We start from the raw sequence: 18,476 nt of genomic DNA, 5'->3' as shown, positions 1-18,476 counted from the left end.
TTTTTCGAGCCCTTTTTTTCTTCTGTTTTCCCTTTTGTTTCTTTTAGTTTTTCTTCTCTGTTTTTTTATTCTTTATTGCAGTTTTTTCTTCGTCTTTGGTTTTTTGCCTTTTGTTTCTTCTCCATTTTTTGTTTGGTTTTCTAGTTTCTTCTACATTTTTGTTTATTTTGTTTTTTGTTATATTTGTTTTCATTTTCACTCTACATTTTCGTATGGGTCAAAAAAATTTTGTAGTAAGTGGACAATTTTTTTTGTACACATGTTCAACTTTGTTTGAACGCTTATTCACCATTTTTCAAATACTTGTTCAAAATTTTAGTACTTATTCAACATTTTTCAAATACCCATTCAAAAAATTTCAATACTTATTTAACATTTTGAAATACTTGTTCAACATTTTCAAATACCCGTTCAACATTTTCTGAATACCTGTTCAACATTTTTTAATACTTGTTCAACATTTTGAATACTTATTCAACATTTTCAAATACTTGTTCAACATTTTTTTAATACTCATTCAACAATTTTTTATATTTATTCAACATCTGTTACATACTTTTTTGGCATTTTTAATACTTATTCAAAAATTTAAAATACTTGTTCAACATTTTTTAAATACTCGTTCAACAAGTTTTAATACTTATACAACATTTTTCAAATAATTTTCAACATTTTTCGAAATGTGTATTTTGTGTGTGTGTGCGTGTAAAATATTTTGAAGTGTAAATGAAAGCAAAAAAATAAAGAAAAAACAAGAAGAGAAAAAAGGAAAACAAAAGCCGCGGCCTCCCGCGCGGCTGGGACGGCCCATCTGGGCTCCCCCCAATGCGCGGCTTGCCCTATGCTCGCTTAAAGCGAGGCATACCCCCCCCCCCCCCCACCCCCTATCTCTCTCTAACGCAAAGCATTAGAACAAAAAAAGGCCCATGAGGAAGCCCAATCACGGCCAGATTGATGATCTCATCGGCCCTGCGGTCTAAGTGCGGAAGTTCTATCCTGATTAACCTTCGATTGTGAAGCGTTGCACCACAGCCGCCATTCGCCCTCCTGCTTGCAATCAGAATTAAATCACTTCTTGAAATAATTCGATTTTTAAGCATGTTGCTTTGAGTTCTTGAAATAAAATGAGAGATGACTTGCTTCAGCATTGCCCACAATCTATACTTCTTCGACTCGAATACCAAAAGGAAGAAAACAATATGATTAAGTGAATAGAAGAGGCATATCTTGAATGTGCCATTTTTTTATCAAAAGATAATTAGCAGCTAAAATGTCTTCTGATTAAATTATTACAATTATCTTAACAATCCTAGATGCTTTCTCAAAAGAAAAAAGACAATCCTTATCTTAACAATCCGAGAGTGCAAATGTAATATATTTATAGCACTGAAGTGAAATATTAATTATGATAGTCATACTTTTGCACTGAGATTATTTTATTAGCTTGGCTCCCCCCCCCCCCCCCCCCCTCCCCCCCTCCCCTTTATCCAAATACTGGCTCCGCCCCAGCCGCCCACACCATGGTAGGTTGGGCTGTCCTTTCCCAATTTTTAGGCCGAACCCACCACGGTTTGTCGTGTCATGCCAGCTTGGTCAATTTAACTTCGTCATGTCATGCTTTGGACTGCACCTTCACGGCCTGGTTTTGCGGCAACCTCAAATAACCTGGCCCAAGTCGGCATATACGCACATAAAAAAAAGATGGCTCGATTATTATCTTTTGATCTGGAATACTGTGCATTTCATTAAGTAGTGGACGTGGAATCCGGTCACGGCACCCATCAGGCTGGTCATAGTGGAGTAACTCAGCAACCAACATAGCGCACTCCAAGACAAGTTTACTTATGTGGCATATAGTTAATGAGGAGAGAGATGTTTGGAGTAACATAATATGTTACTCTAAGCAAAACGAGTCTATAATGTAATAAATGCAATTGTCTATGATAGTACTTGCATGTTACTTTGCACAATAAAAATAGAAATAACAAAGATCCATGACACTAGTCTAAGTTACTAGCCTCACATAATCAGTAGGCATATCAATAAGATGGCTCGATTATTTACGTGCAAGCGAATAGTAGAGTATTAACTAAATCATCACACAGTGTCCGTGGTGCAGCATCCATGCGCATACATGTACTAATAGATATCATTGCAAAAGTATGACTATCATTGCAAAAGTATGTACTAATGAGATTATGCTGACTGCTGATTGTGACGAAAGAATCCGAATGGCAAAAGGATACTAATAGATATCAGAAAGCTGGGGCGATAGGGAAAATTCGGAAAAAGGAAAGGCATTAGTAGGTCGATTGCTGTTCGCTGAGTGGGATACTCATAGCCGATCAGCATTAGGTCGTAGTGATAGTTCCAGGCCAGAGGGTGACATCGTCGTACGGTGTCTCTCTGACGTGTCGACGCACGAGCCTTAAGCAAACAGGCCCCCTCCCCTCCCCCAAACCCCGCCTCACCCCACCACACCCCACCACGACGGATACATCTAATTTTGTCGTAGCGTGTTGTCTCTGTCGCTCTCCCTGACGGTGCTGGCGGTGAGCAGAAAGTTGAAGACATGGCGCTAGAGCAACTGCGCCTACCCAGTTCGTCCTCGTATGTCCATTTGAGTTAGAACGCGCACAAAAGTTGACCCAACACGTCGACCCAAACAAACGCGCTTCTACTTTTCGTCCGCCGGACGACCCATTTCTGGCCCAAATTTAGGCCTCATTTGCGTCGACGCAAACATGAGGCGGACACGCGCGACGCCCGCCTACTCCTCCCTCTGGCCCGTCAGTCGATGGCACATAGGCCATTCTTTTCCTCCCTTCGACGGCAAGCCTTCCGGCCGCCCCACAGCCGCCGCCGCCGCCCAGTTCCGGTGCCCTCGCTTGCAGCCCGCAACCACATACCTTCCCATAGCATGTCAGCTTCCCACGTCGCCGCCACCACCGCCTCGCCACCGCAGCTTGCCCCGGACATCGACGCGAGCACCACCTCGGCCCGCCGTGGCCCCCCCAGGCAGACAACGGCGGCACGCTCGTCTGATGTCGCCACGCTCGCTGGACGCCGCCAGGCAGCTACCTGGTCCAGGAGAGGCGCATGTGTCTTCGCCAGTCTGCTTCTTCGACGACGCCCGCACGTTGTTTGACGGTTTGCTCGCAAGGTACAAATGGACTCCGCCGACGAGTTCTTTTTCCACAGTTTCCTTTGCCACTAGAATGATTCTTCATCCGACAATGAGGAGAGGGTGGCTGTTGTGTTGGTCGTCCATGATCAGCTTGGTAGGCAGCAGCTGTTGTTCCGGGACTTGATCCCGGGGAACACTTCGACGTTGAATCGCAACTGAGAGAGAAGCCATTTTCTTCTTTGGAAGGATTACTTTGAGACACCCAACCCACTCTTTAAATATCACCAATTCTGGCGCCGTTTCGTATGGCTAGGCATGTTTTCAACCGTATTCAAGAGGGAGTGGTCGGGTACGATAAATATTTCAAGTGCAAGGATGATGCCTTTGGAAAGATTGGCTTCACCACTTATCAGAAATGCACCGTAGCTATCTTGATGCTTGCATATGGAGTTCCCGGTGATCTCATTCATAAGTATGTCTGTATGAGCGAGTCTACGTGCCTAGACTTCATGTACAAGTTCTGCAAGGCTGTGATTGCAGTGTTTGGTCCTGAGTACTTGAGAGAGCCAAATGCTGAAGATACAGCCTCCTTGTGGGCGATGAATGCAAGTAGGGGCTTCCCGGGGATGCTTGGTAGCAAAGAAAGTATGCACTAGGAGTGAAAGAACTACCCTTCTACTTGGCAGGGGCACTATAGGGGCCATGTTGAGGTCTGCATTGTCATACTTGAGGTCGTGGTCTCACAAGATTTCTGGATCTGGCGCTCTTTCTTCGGCACGGCCGGATCGCATAATGGTATCAACATGCTTAAATGCTCTCCGTTGTTTGCAAGTCTTGCCGAAGGCAACCGCTGGCCGTTGAATATTAACATCAACGGCCACAACTACAACAATGGATACTATTTAGCTGACGGCATCTATCCTCAGTGGACTACTATTGTCAAGACAATCTTCAACCCTGTAGGAGATAAGAGGAGGAGATTTCCACAAGAGCAAGAGAGTGCTAGGAAGAATGTGGAGTGTGCTTTTGGTGTTCTGCAATCTCGATGGGGAATCATTCGGTACCTACTAGAACTTGGAGCATCAAGAAATTGTGGGAGGTGATGACTGCTTGTGTGATCATGCACAATATGATCGTAGAGGATGAGCGCCCAGAATGTATCTACATCCAAGGATTTCAGTTTCAGGGTGACAATGTTGTGCCTGAGCATGGTGGAGCGGCAACGTTTGCACGGTTCACCCAATTACATCATCAAATGCCTGATTGGGTAACTCACATTCAGTTGCAAGATGATTTGGTTGAGCATATGTGGGCTCACGTTGGCAACCAATAGATGTATTTTTTTTGAGACAATTTAACTATCATTTGACTTACAAACTATGATAATTTTATTTGGCTTGTGAACTATGATATATTTGTTTGCTTGTGAAACTATGTAATATGTTTGTATTTTGCTTGAATTATGTTTGAAAAACCATGGCAAGCCGGACGCGAGGGCGAAAATGGGTCAGCACACCGGGCGCACTGTCGACCCAAATGAAAAAGAGGGCGGACGGCCGTCCCAAATAGACAAAAAGCTGACAAAGCGTTCGTCTGTTTGGGTCGGCGTGTTGGAGTTGCTCTTAAGGCATCTCCAATGGCAACCCGCAATTTTCCTCCCGCATATGTCCACGGAAAGGGGAGGACCAGTCCGCGGACACGAATGCGGGAGGATGACATCCAACGCTATGCATACATCGGGCCAACAATTCTAACGAACCTCATGAAATTCGATCAAACCGGGCCGATTTCATTCAAGTTCGGATATAATTTACATAAAAAAGTCGATATTTCCTTCGTTCAACTTAAAAACTCAAAAATAAAACCTAAACCATATATCGGACGGCCACCTCGTACACGTGGCCGCCTTGCCCTGCCACACCGCCGTCTCCGTCAATGCTGTCATCGTCGTTGTGGTTCCTCCAGCGGCCAAAAAAGCGAGAGTTGTGGAGTGTCCGACGACTGCCTGCCACTCGCGGAGGAGCCGCTCCGCCTCCTCCCACACTTTGTGAAGTGCCGTCGCGGCCACTATCGACATGGCCTTCGGAGCCCTAGCGACCACTCCTCGCCGATCTTGCCAGGCTCGCCGTCAAGGCGAAGGCGACGCCTAGCAGTCATCTATGTGGTGGTCATGGAGCGGTCGAGCACCCAGGCGGTGGCAAGGTCTGGGTCATTGCGGACTCAGTCCGACACCACCTTGCTCTTCGCAAATTGGAGCGGCGACTGGCATTGCGCTGATCGTACCGCTCCTGCCGTCGAGCCGCACGCTCTGCTCAAACATGATGCCCCTCGATCCCGACGGACCGCCAAGGTATTGGACGAGGCGGCCCCGCACCTTCTTGATCGCGGGTGGCAGCTCCTCCTTGATGGCAAGAACGGCACGTTGATGCGGCCGTACCGGCGGCATAGCGGGGACGCAGGCTCCTCCTTGACCCAACATCTTATCTGGACACCGCGGTGGTGCGGGGGCGAGGCCGGCTCACGCGGCGTCCGATCTGGACGCCGCAGTTGTGCCTGGGCAAGGTCGGCTCCTCCTTCACCGGAGGAGCGTGGACGCTGGCTCGGGCTTGACACGGTGGCGCAGCAGGGATGGCGGCTGCAACTTAACACGCAGCAACGTTTGCAGCGACGGCCCCATGTAACGGAGCGATCGCTCCGTCATTATCTCGATCAGACGGATGAAATCTTCGCCCGTCAGAGCGGCTTCATTGAGGAGTTGGGGCGGCTGCTACGATGGCACCTGGTCCTCCTCATCACCGGATGAGATGACGATCTCCTCACTGGCAGAGGAGCCTGCCGCCGTGGACGCTGACGGGCCCGGGGAGCGTATGCGGCGGCGCCAGGAACCACTGCTGGAGGAGCTTTTGCCTACTCCGTTCGACTACTCGAAGCACAACGACTCCCGCATCGCCGGAACTTGGGTCGAAGACGGGGTGGGAGGGGCTCGGGCACGAAGACGGGAGAGGGGAGGGGAGGGGGCCGGTGCTCGGGGAGGGGGTGGGGCTCTGTTCATCGCCGACGCACGGTTTAAATAGCCTTGGCGAGGCCCAGGCTTAGGGGCGTCGGCTTCAATGCCGCGCAGTGGCCAGACTGGGTTCCTCGGGAACCTGCATCCGCATTGAAGCGGTGGCTGCCGAGAGGACGCTTCGGTCATCGCCGCCCTCCTTCCGGTCACATCGCGGCATCAATGCCGGCCGCTGCAAGCTCTTGGCTGGGATGAATGTGGCACGGTAAGCGGCGCGTGCGTCGGAAGGAAAACGCGGGAGGGGTGGGGGTTTTTGCTAAGCTAGTGCGGTCAGAAGTGGGTTTTGGTTCGGTCCGGACTCCCGTAAACCTCCAACACGTTTGTCTCCCGTTTAAAGGAAAAACGCGTCAGGACCGTGCCGCGAACCGATACATAACCGCGTTGGATAGTTTTCACAGTCCGGACGGTTGTGAAAGGTTTGCGGGTCCGCTTTGAAGATGCCCTTATGCCGTTACCTGCGGCAGAGATGAGCAGCAAGACAGTGCGCCATTCGAGTGCCTCCTTGGCAACATGATGTTCCTCTCAAGCCGCAGGTGCTCGCCCCCCACGGGAGCTTGCACCGCAGGGAACGCGCTGGCAGCTACAAAAAACCTGACAGCAACTACCGCCCATTTGGTTGCCGCGATTCATATTCCACAGGTGATTTCTTGATTTGACGAAGATTCCAATAACCTCAGGGCATCACAAACGCCCTAGTCTTGCCATTAGAGTTTTGCAAGGTTCGCTAAGAGCATCTACAGCCTGATTGGGCACGTCTTATATGTTGGCTTCCACACTCGTGTTCCTTATATTCAAACCCTCAAACTCACGCAACGCTGCGTATAAACACGATGAGCTAGCCGGCCCACCATTGCATCGTCGGACAAATGCACATAGGAAATCGAAGTTCATCGGTGGACAGTGCAATGCATACTACAAATACTTAAAACATGGATAAATCATCGTTTCATCGCCGGCCCCTTCCCCTTTGGGTTGTCGGCGCGGCTGTGCCCCTCCTCCACGTAGGTGTTGGCGTGTGGAGGTGTGTTGTCGTCAGAGCTGGAGGCTGAGCCGTCCGTCAGGTCGGAGTCGGAGCTGCACCTTCGGCCTGACAGCCTGCAGAGCAGGCGGTCCAGCTCCTTCGCATGGTGGGCCGCCTTCGCCTTTGCCGCCATCTCCTTGTCTGCCTCGCGCTTCGACAACTCGATTGCGAGTCGGAGCGCCTTGACATTCCTATTGCGGAGGCATCGCGAGGAGCATGGCCTCGGGATCGACCGGCACGTAGACACGCCTCCCCCGCCGCTGCCCTCTCCCTTGCCTGCTGCCGCTCGTGCCACGGACTCAAGCGTCCTCGTGCGCCGCCCCAGCGCGAGCACGAGGACCCAACAGTGGTCGGGTGCCACTTTTGGAGCAGGTAGTGGTGGTGGGCTGCATACTTGAAGGAGCGCCGGGCAGGACGGTCCGGCTACGTCGCCGACACTGCGTCGACAGCCACTGGGCGCTAACGAAATGTTGCACCGCCTCCGGTTCCGCCTTTGTTGAGCCACCACCACCTCAATGTGATGTATAGGGCGACCTCCTCCTCATCCTCGGGCACCGCTTTGTGCAGTAGGCTCGACCTGTCGTCGTCGGAGCCGGATTCCCCACCGGAGGAAGCGCTGCTTCGGTCGCCGGCCATCAAATGAGTTCGGAGGGCATCAGAAGTGGAGTGGACGGAGAGGGGACTGATGTGGAGTACATATTGACTGTAGGTCTAGGGTTATCCGGATGGGGGTATTAGTAGGGCACATGTGGGTCAGGCTTGGCCAAGCCAATGTGATGGACGCACTCCCGCGCCATATTTGAGCTGGATATAGGGGGCGCCGTACAGCCCGGGCGTGTGAGAACGGTTTCAAGTGCCTGGCTAGGTCAGTTTTTCACGACCGATCAGTGACCAGGCTGTCTGCCCGTTGCGTTTCGGGACGGTTTGGGGTGCCCTGTAGATGCACTAGAACATCTTTTTGAATAGTCACTGAGGATGGCGTGGCACCGGTAGCAGCGTATATAAATACACAACTATGCCATGTGCTTATATTAGAACTAGCCGCAAATATTTAGGCATCACGCTTCTTTAGCGATTGCCCATTAGTAGCGCAAATACAAATACTATTTACACGGTAATGTGAATGTATAATCAGTATATTCACCATGGACTTATTTGAACTACAAATCAAATAAACTTTTATGTACAAATGTATTTATATTTGAAAATAATGGCCAAATTTGAATATCGTGCCAAAATCTAAAACAACGAGTGTAACAATATATAAGAAATCTAGAACGCATATTAGGTAAATAAGAGATCCAATTCTCCTGTTCATGGAACTCAAACTAACGAACAAAATCAATAGTTATTATTTTATTGTAACAACTAATAGAGTGGTAAAATACTTATTTTCAATAGTACTCTCTTGGTAAAGAAATATAGGAGCATTTAGATCACTAAGCGCTCTTATATTTCATTACGAGCGACTAATTAAATACTAGGCTCTAGCTTCCATGACTTTCTTAGTCTCTCGCCAGTGCCGCCACTGGTCCACTTCGTCTCCTATGGTCATAAGACAATGGAGGTGCGGTGTATCCCGGCACCTTCTGGCGAGAGGGCTCCGTTTTTAGATGTTTTTTAGTTTTGTTTGAATTTGTACCATGCTCAGAAAGACAAGGCAGGGGTGATTCTCTGAAAATGAAATAATGTTCTCATTGCCAAACCCCTATCACGGTGATCCTTCTAGTGTTGTCAGAGGGCGTATAGAGATGTGTCTTAAAAAACCAAAGAGAATCTCCAACAGCTGCGCCAAAAGGCGCGCGCGGTAAACTTGATTTTTAGCGCGCGCTGGACGGTTTCACGCGCTTCAGCGGTGGCTGGAAACAAAAGCGCGCGGGAAACAATTGCGCGCGCGGAAAAGGGCGGCAGCTCGTGCGCTACTTTTGGCGCGCCGCTTCCGGTGCGCCTATAAATTGCGGCGCTCGCCACACGCCTATCCACACTGCCACGCGCGGCTTGTAGCTTCTTCGCCGCTCCAGCGCCTCCACCGCTTCCTCTCCTCGCCGCTCCAGCGCCCCTCCACGGACGCGCCACCATGCCGCCGCGCCGCCGAGGAGCGTCTAGCTACCGCGGCGTCCGCCAGCGCCCCAACGGTTGGTACTCCGCCGAGATTCGGTCCGACGACGTCTGGCTCGGCCTCGGTACGTTCGAGACCTCGCACGAGGCCGCATGCGCCTACGACGCGGCGGCGTGGCGCCTGGACAGGCCGCGCCAGCAAATGAACTTCCAGGATGTCCACATGCGCCAGTAGGCGCAGGACGTCGCCCCTCCGCCTCGTCTTATCACGGACCAGGACCGTGCGGAGCACGCTCGGCGGCAGCGCCGCCTCCTCGTCGCCGAGGAGGACGAGCGGGCCATGGCGGAGTGGCGCCGGCGCCACCCGGAGGACGTCGACGAGGAAGCCTTCTGGGCAAGGCGCCGCGAGGAGCAGACGGCAAAGTGCCGCACGGAGCGGTTCGACAGGCGTCGACGGAAGGCCCTGGCGTTATCGCAGTGCAAAATTGTTCAAAATGGTGGGCAGTCGATCTTTTCGTCTGATGATGACCGTTGGGAGGACATGTGGCTCGATACCTCGGACCAGACCAGCGAGGATGGCGATGATGATGATGATGATGATGATGATGACGACTGGGAGTAGGCTGTAGTTGCACTATCTGGTAGTTTTTTTTATGTCATTGCACCGTAGTTTTTATCTATCTATGCTATGGAACTATGTAAAATATCTATGTATTCTATGAATTTTATTATATTATCTATATTAGAAAAAATGTACGCAATGTTTAGCGCGCTCAATTTTAGCGCGGCGGCTGGAGCTACGCGCGCGCGCTCAATTTTAGCGCGGCTGCTGGAGCCAGCGTTGCCGGCCGCGCTAAACCAGACGAAGGGCACGCGGCAAATGAGTTTTTAGCGCGCTGCGTGTTATGCGGCTGTTGGAGATGCTGTAAGTAGCCATCTCCTGGTGAAGGATCACAAGGTGGTGGCGCAAGCAGAGATATGAGGCAAACTCGTTCCAATGTATCCTTGGCGGTGGCCTCAGGCATCGGTGATTCTATGGACAAGCTGTGGGGTCAACTGGTCCAACAACTTTGAGAACAAACAGAATAAAATTAATGTACAGTGTACAGTCACTGTACATTACGAAGAAAATAATTCTAAAAAATAGCAATGACCTGGGAGGTTCATTCGCGCTGGCTTCGCCACTGGCCTCAGCGCTGGCTATCTGCTCCCCGTCCTGGGAGCGACTAGGATAAAAGCTGAGTATAGGGTGCAAAAATAGAAAAAGCATTCTTGGCCCTCGGATTGAAGATAGACGGTACAGGATATGGTGGAGCAATCTGTGCGGACAGTTAGCAAAAAGGGCCCTCGACTCAGGTTAATTTGCTTCCGATGCCCTTCTCCTCCAAACACGGTCCCCTCTGCGGCCGGCAGTAGCACGGGCACCACTCAACCCTAATGGCGTCGCAGCTCCCTCCTGGACCTACCCTCTCGTCCATCTCCCTCTATCTCGTTGACGGTCCCGCTAGGGTTCCGCTGCCGCCGCCGGCCGCCGGCTCGCGCTCCCCGGCCCTCCCCGCCCCCCTCTTCCCCCTCCCCATCCCGTTCCCGCCCCTGCGCCGCCTCCCCGGGAGGTGGCCGGGGCGGCGCGCCCCTCCTCTTCCCTCGACCGCCACCCCCGTGAGCTCTTCCCCGCCGTCGCCGGCGGGTGCCCCAGCGCTAGCCCGGGTGCTGCTGGCGGCGGCGGGCCCTTCTGTACCAGCGCGTTCATCTCCCTCCCGGGGCTGGTGACGGCGGCAGTGATGCTCGGCTGGGCGGCGGCCCGGCGACCCGGCAGCGGTCGCCGGCAGTAGGCGCGGTGGCGGTGCTGCCCTTGGCAGCAGGGCGGCGTGGTGGCGTGCGGCGGCCGGCGGCGCGTCCCCGGCCCAGTTCTGGGCCCTCCCGGCCCCATCTGGGTCCTAGCGGGCCGGCCCCTGGCGTGGCTTCGTCGTCGTCTGTGTGGTGAGGAGGAGGAGCGGCTCGGATGGGGGCGGCGATGTCGATGGCGTGCCTGCTGCAGCGCGATGGCGGGAGCTTTCCGGGAATGGAGTTCCCGGCCGGGCCTGTGGGCACACGGGCCTGGTAGGCTCCTGCTAGTGTGTCCGGTCGGCTACCGTCGTTGACGGTGGAGGTTGTGCCCTCCCGCATGCTGACGGTGCTACGGCCCCTAGTCCTGGCTCCTATCCCTTGTTGTGCAGACCTCACCTCGTGGTGCCGTGGTGAGACGGCGTGGACGCTTCTTGACCATGGTGGCGCAAGATGGTGGTCGGTTTGGTGGCAGGCTCTGGAGCACCCGAGGTGAAGGTTGGGATCGGTGGAAACCCCTGTCGGCCTGTCCGACACCGACGCGGCGACGTCGGTGGGTGCCGCCGGACCTTCCTGGAGGGCGTCGGGGGCAACCCTTCCTCTCGCCTCGTCGTGTACCGGGGGAAACCCTTGGCAGCAGCGTCGTCTTCGTCGCGGTCCTTTTTGAAGGTGTTGATTGGTACCGGTGCTTCGGAGCCTTGGAGCTTGGTGGGAGATCTTCGGTGGGCGCAGTGGTCGTGAAGCTTCTTCGTTTCCGTCGATCCGCCGTTGTCGGCATTCTTTTCTCTTGTTGTTTCTCTTTCGTTTCTTTTGGGTGTGATTGTGCTGTTTCCGCCCCAGCACCTATCCTTGGATGCATCAGTTGGTTGCTTTGGAATACAAAGCGGGGAAAACCCTTTTTCTCGTCTCGCTGACGGTGGTGGCGGTACAGATCCGGTGCCTAGCTGGGCGAGTACGCCTGTGTAGGTGCCGTTCCATCTGCGCTCCGACGGCTCTTAGCCGTCTCGTCAGCGGCGGTCCGGCTGCTTTGAACAGACATCGAACAAACTCGCCTCGGTACTGTCCTCAACCCCCCATCGTTCTCTTTATGCTAATTTTGGGGTAAAATCTGGGGATATCTCTGTGTCCATGCGTAGGAAAATTAATCAATGAAAAAACTTGCTATATCTTGCTTACATTAGATTTTTTGAGCAATTTGGCATTTTTTTTAATAATTGCCTGATATTGTCAACAATTACATCCTGATTGCAATATTCTAGGATAAGTGTGCTCTCCTGAATCATGAGTAGTAGTAGTAGTGTCGCACTGTCAACAAATATTATCTATCCGTGGCTGGCTCTGCAGGTTGTTTAATGTCCTGAATGGAGATAGTAGAAGAATGTCACCTATGAATCCTGACACTTGTTGTCTGCTGCCATCTCATACAATTTCTCATGGTTGCCTACTCGTACTGTCAACTACTCAACTTTCATCAATTTGAATGATACATGAGTACAAAGTAATTTCATGTGCATGTTCAATTACCTGAACGTGAGGTGCTTGTTGGCACAGTGCTGAAATTCAGTAACACTGCAATATGTGCCACTACAATGATTTTGCAGAGCGCTATCTATTTTTCAGTACTTCCATTGAAACTAAAATCATGGTAGTATTTTCTAGTGAAACAATGTATTAGTTCTTTGGTCTTCCTCATTTGTTTGTAAAAAATGGCATTATATTCCTACAGATTTATCATGCGTGTAACATACTGGAGCTCGGCGGTGGCATCATCTACATCCGTTTATTAGTCCCGTGTTTCACTTCTCTACTCTGCTGGCACGGTCTTTTGTGTGACATTTGTTCAGGAAACATAGCAGCGGCCAGAGCGGCTTCAGAGTATTTTTCTCTAAAACATGTTACCAATTTTTGGGAGAACTAGCATTCCGTTGCTGCTACAACTTCTGTGAGACTGCGCTTTCTTCAATTTGAAGTAACCTCTTCCAATTTATTGTGGCTACAATCTGAAGCATCTTACAAATAAGTTGAGTTAGAATCATTCTTTGGTGTGTGGTATGTCTCTGGAACTTTGGTTGTGCATTTCCTTTCACTTTTGCATTGTGTTGAAGAGATATATGCATCTCTTTCACCTGATTAACCAATCACATCTCATTTCAGTAGAGTCAAATTCACATCAAAGTTAATTAATATCCTCCTCTTTAATTATAGCATTGACATTAAAAATATTATCTCTGAATCACAACAGTGGACTTATCCAACTCTCTATTGTTTGCTGTAAATAAGAAAAGTAATTGTACTTGCTGTAAGTATACTCTCTGATTCTCTGCAAATATACTTGTAAGGCCATAAATAGACTGTTCATATATGTATTCTTCAACAAGTCCAGTAAATCATGGAAGAGCAATAGATATGCACTTGTCTCCATTATTCATGTCTAATATTATTCACTGAGATGTTGCTGTTGCAAGACAACTAGGACTTTTGAGATTGAGTGACGCTATTCTTACATACTAATTTTGCGAAAATTGTACATACTAGTTCAATCTGATGGTGGTTATTCCCATGTTTTTCTCTAGGTTAATATTATCCCTCTCACAGTACGTAGCTTTTTCTGTAAAAGGGGCACCCAAGAATAGGGTTTCTGTTTGAGATTTTAGGGCTTCAGTAAGTATAAATTGTTGTTTTCAATTCACATTCGTTGGTACCAGGTATGATTCCATTCTACTCCGAACCATAAATCAGACAACATTACATCTCTTTCCTTAGTGTAAAACAAACATATTTTTCTTCTAAATTATGCAATAACACTCTGCTTGTATACTTACAGCTACTATGTTCTTGTTACAGTAGTGTAGAAACTGTAGTGGTAAACTGGGTGGAAATTAACAGAATTATCATGGTTAAGATAACTATTATGTGCGAGCGACTACTCACCAAGCAATATAGAAATGTATGCACATGACTGAACTATAACTCAAATCTTTACAAACTTTTAATCCACCAGAGAACATAATTATTTCCTAGTTCTTGCCTTGTAATGTGAACTATAAAATTGTTCTTGTATTTTGTAGATGTATGATGCCCTCTGACCAGCGGAAGCATCAGGACTGCAAATGGAGAGAAGAGGTGTTTACCAAAGACTTCCCTTCCTTATAGCTGCAAGAATTTATCTGCAGGATAATTTTAATTCTTTTGTTGAGCATACACCTATGCGTGCTTGTGCTCAACTGAAGCTCGAACTGGAGGAAAGGACAGAGCTTTCATGTCATGTGCCATCAAGATAGTCCAGACTTCCCTTTCTTACAGTTCTTGATCCATTTTTAATAGCAATGCTTGTTGAGCAGTGATCGTAGTAGTCCTTAGGTCCCAGTCTTGCCGGTCATGTACTGAAAATGATCCTCCCATGTATCAGTCGATATGTATGTATGCCTCTTGTGTTGTGTTCCATCTATGATGGCCCAGTTTGAAATGTACATTTAGTTATGCTTGAAGGGTATGGTATAATTTTCTCGATGTACTCAGCATATTTGTGATAGATACTTGCATACTTTTTCATGACAAACATCTTCAGTTTCCTTGCATAACTAGTGATGATGTACTGAAATATACATGTATTTGATGAAATAGATATGTGCAAAGATTTTTTTTGTAAAACTAATAGGAAATGGGGTATAATGACTATGCAGATCTATAAATGGTTGTTGGAGAGAAAGATGAGATAGTTGAGGTTGTTGCTGCAAAGTTTCTGTTTTATATCTAACTGTTAGTAGGGGGGTTTTCATAAAATCTGCCTTTAAATGACTTGCCAGCCTCCATCAGAATCTGTGCCATCCATCTTCCATCCAACCGCTGAGCCTTGCTTTTTCTATTTTTGCAACGTAAGGTCAGATTCTATCCTAGTTGTTCCCCCTTGTCCTTGGTTGGGACGTCTACGAAATACTAGCAGGATATATGGTCGACGAAATAGGCTTGCGCCTCGCTATATTGATATAACAACCACACGATACATTTGCTGAGGTGAACAACACATCAAGCCCAAAGAAGAAACAAGAAGAACAAAAGAGAAAGAAATGCCGTCGACGGCAGCTCGACAACATGCAGATGATCCGCCACCGTTGCGCCCACCGGAGTGACCCCACCACATACCCAGCATCAGTGGCAGAGACAGGCCCCAGGCAGCCCGGGCCGCTGCCTGGGCGGTGAGCTGCGTTTCCTTTGTAGACTGTAGTGATACTGTAGCTACACTGCTACAGTATCCCAAAGGTTGCCTGGGTCCTGGCTTATTTCTGCCGCCGCTACTGCCCAGCATTCCGGAGCGCCACGTATCTAGCAATACCTTCAGGAAAGAATGCGACGACGACGACGCTGTTGCTCAGACATGTCCTAGGGTTTCCCCCAGCACGCGGAGGAAGGAGGTGAATGGGATCGCTCGACACCGTCCAGGGGGAAGGCGGTGTCGTGGTAACGATTCCGACAATAAGAGAGTGGTAGGATAAAGGAGCATGATCTATCGAGATGCATATGGGTGACACGGTGGTTTTAGCGAGTTCGGGCCTCTCACGATGGAGATAACAACCCTACGTCTCGTGCTCCGGAGAGGCTTTGTTTTATCTTAGTATGTATCCGGAGATTACAATGAGAGGAGAACGGATCCCCGTAGTCCTGAGACTAATGGTGAAAAAGAGAGAGAGATGGAAGAAAAGAGCCCCCCTAGTCTAGTGGTGGGGGTGGCTTATATAGAGTGCGCCACCCCCTCACCTCCTTTGTTACAAAGTGGGGCATGAATGCCCTAATGCTAGCCCACTATCAAGCCCTCACTATGAGAATGATGTCGACTGCTTTGCTGCCTGCTGGTCTTCGTATATCCGAGTGAATCGTACGGTCGAGTGGTGAACTGTCATCCGAGTGGATGGTATGTTGCTTGGTCGAGTGGATAGTATGCTGCTTGTCCGAGTGGATAGTATGTCTGCATGAAATTTACCTGGACCCACATGTTGTGTGGACCCCATGGTTCATGATATTTCGACCCTTCGTGGGCCTACCTGTTATGTGTATCCCAACAGGCGGCACCCGCGGGCGTCACCGCGTCGAAGTCAGACGAGCCGACAGGGATTTCTCTCACCCCAGAACACCACTACCCAACCGCTCCGTAGCCTTCCACCGAGCTCGCCACCCACAAGCATGCCCCATCACAGGCTTGGCGCCATCTACGACGTCTCATTGTGGTCGCCATCGCGAGGCCTGGAGGGTGGAAAATGGAAGCGTCCGGAACCGGAGACAGCAGCACCGCGGCCGATCGAGACGGCACCGTCCGAGGTTGGCTGATTCGAGGGCCGGCCACATGCTGAACGCGACGCCCATCGTCCACAAGTTTCTATGGTGACCTGCATTCACGTAAAAAGTTCCACTGACGTACTGTCACTTCATCCATTGACCACAACTTTTCCTTCCAAGAGAACCCGCGCCACAACTTTCTGTCCCATTTATTCGACGCGACTACGCCTAGTACATGTCTCGCCACGGGCCACGAACTATGCATCCCAGAGATGGTGAGGCACCAAAGGAGGGAATTGCCATACACACCAAACGGCTGGCGAGGGAGGGGCTGAACACATCAATTCCCACGCCCCGGCGGCAACCCTACCTCTTCCATAACTTCGTTTTCTCCTCAGATTGGTTCCGACAGCGCTTGGCGAAGCCCTGCCAGCACTGTATCACCACCATCTTCACCAGACCATCGTGCTGGTTAAGATTCCATCAACTTCTTCTCTCTTGCTTGCTGAATCAAGAAGGAGAAGACGTCACCGAGCCGCACTGTGCTGAACACGGAGGTGCCGCCTGTTCGACACTAGATCGGATTGGATCATGATCGGATTGTGAAGAGTACGACTACATCAACCGCGTTATATACGCTTCCGCTTTCGGTCTACAAGGGTATGTAGACACACTTCTCTGTCGTTTCTATGCATCTCCTAGATTAGATCTTGGGTGTTCGTAGGAAATTTTTTGTTTTTCATGCTTCGTTCTCCATCACCACGCGCCCAGACGGGTCCCTCTCCGATGCGTGGGCTTTCGGGTGCTCAAAAGTGCCATCAGATTGCTTGCGTATCGCGCTTCCAGACGGGTCTCCTTCGACATGAGCTGCGGTGCATCACCCTCAGCGTTGGAGGTACACGGTGACGTATTCATGTGCGAACACCGACGCCGGCGTGTTTTGGAAGGATTCAACGGGGACCGAACTGGGCATCCACCTCGATCGTTAGCTACTGCCTCGTAGTATGTCCTCTCGCCGCTCCCATCTCAAATGTCGGCCGACCGTCGACAAAACCACGTCCACTCGTCGACGAGTCTCTACCGATTGTCAAGTGTGACAACTATTGGCGGCTGGTGGTCCGCCTCGTTCCGGGAACATCCTGGATGTATTTTCTTCAAGTGCGAAAAGGACAGAGTGAGTTCCATTTCATTAGGTTGTTCTTCGAATTTGTCACAATGTGAATTTTTTTGCTTGCTTAAAATTGTATATAGGATGGATGCAAATTTTGGCATTGGGAAGAAGAGTAGTGATCTATTGGTAGCGAGAATTTTTCTTGATGTTGGTGCACTAGTTGCTAGATAGGGCTAGAGAGAAAGCATGGAGCTAAGCCCAGATTTTTATCAGTAAGCGCGCCCATGGAGGCAGCCTCGATCAAGGAGATGGACGTAGTCGCCGCTGCGGCGGCAACACACGCCAAGACGTTAGCTTGCGGACAGGCGCATCCGTGGCGTCTCGGCGGCATGGGCGCCATCGTCGCCGAACACGATGGCGGCGACAAACAATAGAAGTCGGGGTGCCGCCGAGGAAACAGGGAGCGTAGACGCAGAGTGCACCCTGGTGGAGGATGCACATATAGAGACGAAAGAAACAAAGGACGTGTTTGTTTCGCGGATAAATCTCCGTTACCTGTTTACAGTGTAAACGAAAAACGTTACAAGGGTTTGGTATGTGCACGCTGTAATTGGCTTCCTCCGTAAACGGATCCGGGTTAGCTTTAGATCGATACCACCCACAACCCCCCGTAAAGCGTTGCCTTACCGCGCCTCTCCTCGCACGATCTGTTCCTCCACGACCAGCGCCGCCGCCTCCTGATCCCCTTCGACTCCGGCGCCGGCGCCTTCCTGTCCCGATCCCCTTCGAGCCCCTCTCCGTCACCCCCTCTAACCTCACCTCCTCATCCAGCTCCACCGACGCCTGGTAGCCATCGTCGGCACCCTTGGTCGCCGCCATAGCTCGCCCTCGTCGCCGGACTGTTCCCTGCAAGGTACAGGCTTCCTCCCTCCTCCTGTCCTCAGATCTCCGTCCTTCTCCCTTATCTGCTCTCCTGCCCGTCCCTTGTGGCCTTGTCCGC

Source organism: Aegilops tauschii, chromosome 4 (genome assembly GCF_002575655.3).
Source record: "Aegilops tauschii subsp. strangulata cultivar AL8/78 chromosome 4, Aet v6.0, whole genome shotgun sequence".
Taxonomy (NCBI): domain Eukaryota; kingdom Viridiplantae; phylum Streptophyta; class Magnoliopsida; order Poales; family Poaceae; genus Aegilops; species Aegilops tauschii.
The sequence above is the reverse complement of the archived record's forward strand: the minus strand, read 5'-3'. Positions refer to the sequence as shown.